The sequence below is a fragment of the Primulina eburnea genome, chromosome 2 (assembly GCF_022965805.1).
Source record: "Primulina eburnea isolate SZY01 chromosome 2, ASM2296580v1, whole genome shotgun sequence".
Classification (NCBI taxonomy): Eukaryota; Viridiplantae; Streptophyta; class Magnoliopsida; order Lamiales; family Gesneriaceae; genus Primulina; species Primulina eburnea.
The window spans coordinates 35470366-35477336 of record NC_133102.1 but is presented as its reverse complement, the minus strand read 5'-3'; the positions used below and the strand labels follow the sequence as shown (position 1 = coordinate 35477336).

Below are 6971 nucleotides of genomic sequence, written 5' to 3'. Positions count from 1 at the left end.
CGACTGGTTCTTGCAGGCACTATCAGTGATACCTAGGGGATCATGGGGCGATGCTACTAGACGCTCTTACCATGATCCGATGGGTGCAATTAAAAATGAGTTCTGACATTCTTGCTCAAGGTGTTGATGACAAGAATGGGGCTAACTAGGGTAAGCCCGAATAAAGGATTATGTCCTGAATCACAAAGAATTGTGAACCCAATGCTAGATGTATCCCTGAACCATTGAGGGTCACACAAGCACGGGATCGTTTGTTCCCGTTGAGAGAAAAAATTCAAGAAGTTGATTTAAATTATATTAAAAATTGAAGGAGTTGAATTTAAAATTTGATAATTTAATTTATTAAACTCAAATGTTGGGTTTATTAGATATTAAATTTTGGAGGTAATATAAATTCAAGGACTTGAATTTATAATTTAAATAATAAATTCAAATGTTGAATTTATAAATGATTTAATTTATTAAACTCAAAAGAGCTTATTAATTAATAAATTAAATATGGTGGGTAATATGTTTGATTGGCTTGTAAGAGTACAAGTCCAACATATTAAATAATTAAAGTTATTAATGGACATTGATTAATTGATTAAATTAGTTGGACTAATCCAATTAATTACTCAAGCCCATTAATATTAGTTAAAGGACCCAATTATCATACTATGATAATTAGGTTATGGGTTAATTATAAAAGTGAGATGTCAAAACCCTAGCCACCACTACCACCAATATTTTCGAGAACACCACCTCCAAAGAAGAAAAAAAATCGGCCACCTCTCTTGAGAAAGATTTTTTAGCCGTCTCTCAAATATTTTTCTCCCACGTTAAATCTCTTCCAAATTTTCTAGTGCAATTTGGAAGAGGATCAAGCGATCTAGTCGTGGACTTGATAGGAGGATCAAACAAGGAGTTCATCGAAAAAAGTTCGTAGGGATTCATCAAGAGATAATCCGTTTATATCGAATTATTTGGAGCCACGTGATCTATTCACCAAAGGTATAACTTTGAAACATCCTATGTATGTTTATATAAAATCATACGAGCGCCCAAAGCAAAACATATTTTGATTGTCAAAATAAATAAAATTTTTAAAACTTCCGCTGCGTTTGGCCGTGTAGAAGATCCAGATCCAACAGTGGTATCAGAGCCAGTGAAAGCTAAGGAGGTGATTGAAAAGACGGGGAACGCGACTGGGTTAAATTCTGGAGGTGGTGACATAGCTACTTGTTGCACAACCTCTACGAGTAAAGAGAAAATAAGGAAACCTAACAACTAATCTTGCTACTCGCAAAGCAATAATTCTGGATTCACGGTATTTTGAACTCAAATGTGTTGATCTAATTTGGCATCTTTATCTAAAATTAGCTAAGCGTGTAATAATAGTGATATTCTTTGACCATTAAAACAAGATAAACGAAAAAATAAGGTAAATTTCAGATTTAGAATGAGCACAAACCTCTCTCGAAGAAACGCGATGGCGGAGTGCAAATCGACTTTTCACTGGGAGAGGCAACCTTACACGTCTTCCACAAATGCCGCCGCTGGGATTCCCCTTCTCTCAGTCGCACCGAGTATGAGAGAGCACCGAGAATGAGAGAGAAGCGATTATGAGAGGCGAGAAAATCTGTAGATGAGAAAAAAAGTCGAAGTCGGAGGGGAGGGTTTACACAGATTAATTGAAGGTGAGAAATATAATTGTATTTGGGGTAAAAGATATTTTTATTTTTTTAATAATGAAAAATAAAAATGCATTGTGTAGGCGCCTAAAATCTGTAGGGGTAATTGGAGGGAAATAATTTTATACATGGCGCCTAAAATCTGTTGGAAATTATGAGAGGGATTTTTCGGTATTCACATAATGACGGGATTAGTTATCTATAACTACGAAATTAAGAATTCGTCACTAATAATTTAAATCTTTAAAAAGGGGGTTTTTTTTTTACCTTCATAAAAAATTCAAAAATTATGTTATTAGTGACCCTATTTTTCATACCCTCATTAAATTTTTGTCATTATAAATCAATTTTTCTTGTATTGTTTGATAGATGTGCTATATATCTTAACGAAATTTACTTGTTTCGTCCCTGTTTGTAATATATTTAATTTTTCATTCATCCCATATAACTTAAATTTTACCCATAAGGAAAAAAACACCAAAAAAATTATTGAGATACACACAATATATATCACATGACAATCATTTGAAACGTACAAACAATCTCATACACATTTAAAACATAAGAAAACACAAACTATTGTGTAGCTGGCTAGTGAGAAATTGCGATAAGTGCTTGTGATTGCTTTTCATATTTAAACCCCAAAGCCTTGGAATCATCTGCGCACCAAACAAAAATCCCGTGAAGTTTTCCTTCACTCTTGAGCCTAGCGCAAGCCGTGAAGAACCCATTTTGAGGGGACAACCCTCCACTCCCATCGCTAATAAAACTTGCTAGAACCTTCCACCTTCATAATTTGAGCTCTGAGTATCAAAATATTCCAATGAACTGCGAAACCGTTGTCCCCCGATCATAAGCGTAAAACTGAAATTTACGTAGTCGATCACGTGTCCGTATCTTCTCCACAGTTCCATGTAATGGCTCTGAACTTGATCATCATCGAATGGGGCTATTGACGCCAAGGAAATCACCCCGTTTCGTTTTAAGGTAGGTAATAAGCTCTCCAATGCAATGTGCAAACGTTTGAGGATCGGTTTTGAAATGCTCGTAATCTATATCGATACCTGTTAGATTATTACATATATTAAAAACAGATAAAAATATTTGTGATCCATAAATTTCCACTCGTATATTTCACCGAATCTTAACACCTCTTGGAACGATATTTGACTGCTTTGATCTCTCATGATGACTAAAACGCACATTATTACTTTAAATTTCGAAAATATTTGTAAGATGTAAAATCCATCCAACTCTAGCTTGTCCAAGTATAACTGTACCAGATCTGTAATACTGAGTTTACTAATAATTTGAATTCGTACCGTCTAAATTGTATTCTTGTAGAATGTTTGTGAGAGAGGATACAGCGTTTGAAATCCAAGAACTGGGAGAAGAAGGGTTGAAATAAGCGTAGCCATCTCCTACGCTGTCTCCACCTAAACTGACAGCAACTTTGACATTGGAATGCTTGCTTTTTATGGCTGAAACCTGTGAAGGGCTGAGGTTTTCTGTGTCCCAGAAAATGTTGAACTCGCCATTGGTGGGAGATGATGAGGTTGTGTAGTCAATGGCAAATGAGAGAATGAAGTGGAATTCGACGCCCGAGTTTATGGGAAGATCGGAGAATCTGACGTTCTTGAATTCTGCTCCGATGTATTCCCGGAAAAGATTCGAGGCCGACTGCGATGGTCGGGAAAGGAGGAGGATCTGAAGGAGGATGAGAAGTGTCAGAGGAAGTTTAGAGAACTCCATTTTGTGCTATGGAAGGGATAGGGGGAGGGAGGCTCTTTTATATAGGAGCTTTACTAGAAAAGTTAAACTTTTGTTTAAAAAAAATAGTATTTGTACATCTTTTTAAAATCAAAATAATAAGCCAAATTAGATATCATATATCATTATATTTAAATATATTTGAAGGTACGACGTGATTAGCGTAATGTAATTCATTCATCTCCAATTTGGAATTTGTGTGTGTCAGTGTGTGTGTTTTGGACTCAGCTCAAAATGATTATAAATTTTACTGGTCGAGTTATACAATTAATTTTTTTTTTTTACAAATTTAACCTGATATAAATTGGTTTGTTTTGAATTTGAGTTATATAATTTGTCAAAATTTTATTTTCGTCAACGAATTTAAAATTTTTATTTTGTTTCTTTTTTCTCGGTAACCATTAAACTCACATAATATTTCTTATTTAACATTGATATTAACCACTGTTAATCACATTACAAGAATAAAGATTATATTACACATATTAAAGTATATTTAATTAAAATTTCGCCTATTAATATTTCAAAATGAGATCAAAAAATTTATCTTTTTTTTACTATGTGTAATATATTGTCTATTATCGTCATATGAATATGCAAGGCTTTCGATGAAAAATACATAAACAGAAAAATCCAAATTAATAGACGAAAATCAAACTTTAACAAAATATTAGACTAAAATTTAAAATAAGCTAATATAAAAGACTAAAATTTTAACTTTCTCAATTTGTTCAAACTTTCTCAAATTGTTCCAAGAATAATCAGTGTCAACAATAATGTCCTAGCTCCGATTTTTAAGTTCAAAGTGCATGTTACCTTAATATTTAATTATCACATGTCCATTCGATATGTTGTTTTCTAATTTAATATATTTACAAATAATATCGGACTCGTAAGTTGGAAAAATGTTCAGAGTATTGTGCCACAGTTTTGTCCATTTATTTCCACGAATGACTTTTCATTTAAATCATTCGACATAATAATTAGAAGAAGCTAAATTTTTTTGTCTTACATATTAGTCATTCATAGAAATATATTTTTTTCAAAAATAATAAATAATATGCTTTTTATTAAGGCAAAAACTTGTGTAAGACGGTCTCACGGGTCATATATGTGAAACGGATCTCTTATTTGGGTCACCCATGAAAAAGTATTCTTTTTAATCCTAAAAGTATTACGTTATATGGTGAATATAGGTAGGGTTGATCTGTCTCACAGATTATGATCTGTGAGAAAGTCTCACATGAGATCCACTCTTTTATGAAATATTTTATGGACGACCAAATAAAAAATAGAACAATAAAATATGTATAATGTGTCAACGTGAAAACAAAAAAACATTAAATGACACAAGAACAAAAAAAATCTTACCTCCCACAACATCGTTCAATTTACAAATACAATAGGATGATATGGAATACATAATACATACAGGGGTTAAGGTCATGATTCAAAAGTACTTGAACTGACTATGGTCCATGTTAGACAATTAATTAAATATATAAAATAAAAACATGTATGAATAATAAATTTTAAAAAATATGGAACAAAAATATTTAATATTCAACACGACGCCCGAATCATGAGAATTTCTGGGTATATGCTCTTGGTGGAGAGTATTCAACATACTTCAAGAAGAGAGTTTCCGAGAGCCGAAATGGTCACCAAATACGACTAACTAACTATTTATTGATGCGGTTTTAAGCGTATGACCGCTCCTTCGTTATTTTACTGTTACCGATTGACTGATTTATGGATATACCTATCTTACTGCTACGAGTACCTACTCAATAGCCGATTATTTTCAGCTAATAAAAAGTTTATCATTAATCTGAATGAAGAGATCTCACCTTGGGATGAGACTCCAAAAGCATGGAGAAAAAAAAAACTATTGAACTTATTCATGTAATTATAAAAATTATATGTCGGAAAAATATTTTCAATTATTAAAATTGTGACTTCTAAACTAAAATCCTCTAAACCATAATTTTTAGTTCAAAACCTCGCCAAACTCTAATTTCCAGAAATTGTATTTGACAATTCCATGGTATCGCAACTACCAAACTTGAATTACCTGACACTAAAATTCAAAAATCCCTAAACATTATAGGCTGAAATTTCAAAAATAACCAATATTTATGAAATTTCAATTGATATTTCCAATCGGATTCAAAGCTTGTACTTACAACCAATAATGCAACAAACATCAATTAATTGAACCAAAATCACATAAATAAAACCAAAATATAGCTTGAGATGAGGGATTTCAAAATATGTGGTCGATTACAAATTTTGACTGATCAAAGTAACGACAAAGGTTTGGACAAATATTTGGGAAAAAATAATGGAGACAGAGGAATGATGAGGAGAGAGATTGTTGATATTTTTTTGTTAAAATTTAACCCGATATAGTTTATAACAACATAATCTTTATTTTTATAACTAGAAAGATAAACTTAGAATTAAAAATAATTGTCATGATACTTATCAATATTCCCCTTCAAGCTAGAGTAACAAATTGTACAGTCCTAGCTTGTCTTCAAACTTTTCCTACAATGTTCATAATAGGCCATTTGTTAGTATCTCAGTTTTTTGCTCTGATGCAGGGACATAGGCTATGTTGATTATTCATTCGTCAATATTTTCTTTTATAAAATGTCGATCTACTTTTTCAGTTTGAAAATGTCTTATGTTTTAGTGATAACAAACAACATCAACTTGTTTTAGAGTCTGACAGCTATTTGCATGTATTTACATGTTTCTAGGTGTATACTATGAAGTCAAGACAAACAACGTTCTCTTCAAGATTCAAGTTGAACAGTACTAGTCTGAATATCCTAAAGTCAAGCTGCATTTTTCTCTATTTCAGTTCAAGCTGCTTTCAAGACTCTAACCAGACCACATCAAAAGCTAAAGTTACATATTGATTTCTAGCTGGTAATGCTCATGCAATCAAGTCTATTCGTCTTCATATCGCTTCAATTTTATAAAGTACTTTTGACCAATCAATGCACATTACTCGATATCTCCAGTTTGCAAGAAAGTCTCCTAAAAAGACAAGGATAAGTATTTCTTTCATGAATTAACTTATAAGAAGCCGTTAGTTACCATATTTAAATACATGCAAGATGTATTATTAATTACGACGTACTATAAAGAGAAAGGAGACAAAAAATATATTTCTTTCATTTCAGACGCCATTACATATGATTGTTGATGATCTTTTTAGCGTTCAAAGATTTTAAGTATAAATATAGATTTCAGATTGAAGAAAAAAAATCAATTTTATTGATTCTATCAAAGAAACTACTATCTGTCAGATTTCGAGCACTTTATATCTCTCAATCTCAAGCCGCTCACTTTAGCACGCTCTCATCATTCTCCATAACATATCATCAAAGATCAATATGTGCAACTGTTAGACATGAATTTTGTTGTGGCGATGATAACTAAAACCAGTAGACCAGCAGACCAGAACAAACTTATCAGTAGCTGCTGTTCTAGTAAAACTAAACCAGTAGAAAAGGG

The 6971-nt window shown here is 32.3% G+C and overlaps 1 pseudogene; it reads right to left on the bottom strand.

Annotated features, from left to right (window-relative positions):
- Positions 1-2141: 2141 nt before the first annotated feature.
- LOC140824662 (chitinase 2-like) lies at positions 2142-3482 on the bottom strand (annotated as a pseudogene).
- Between the last annotated feature and the right edge of the window lie 3489 nt (positions 3483-6971).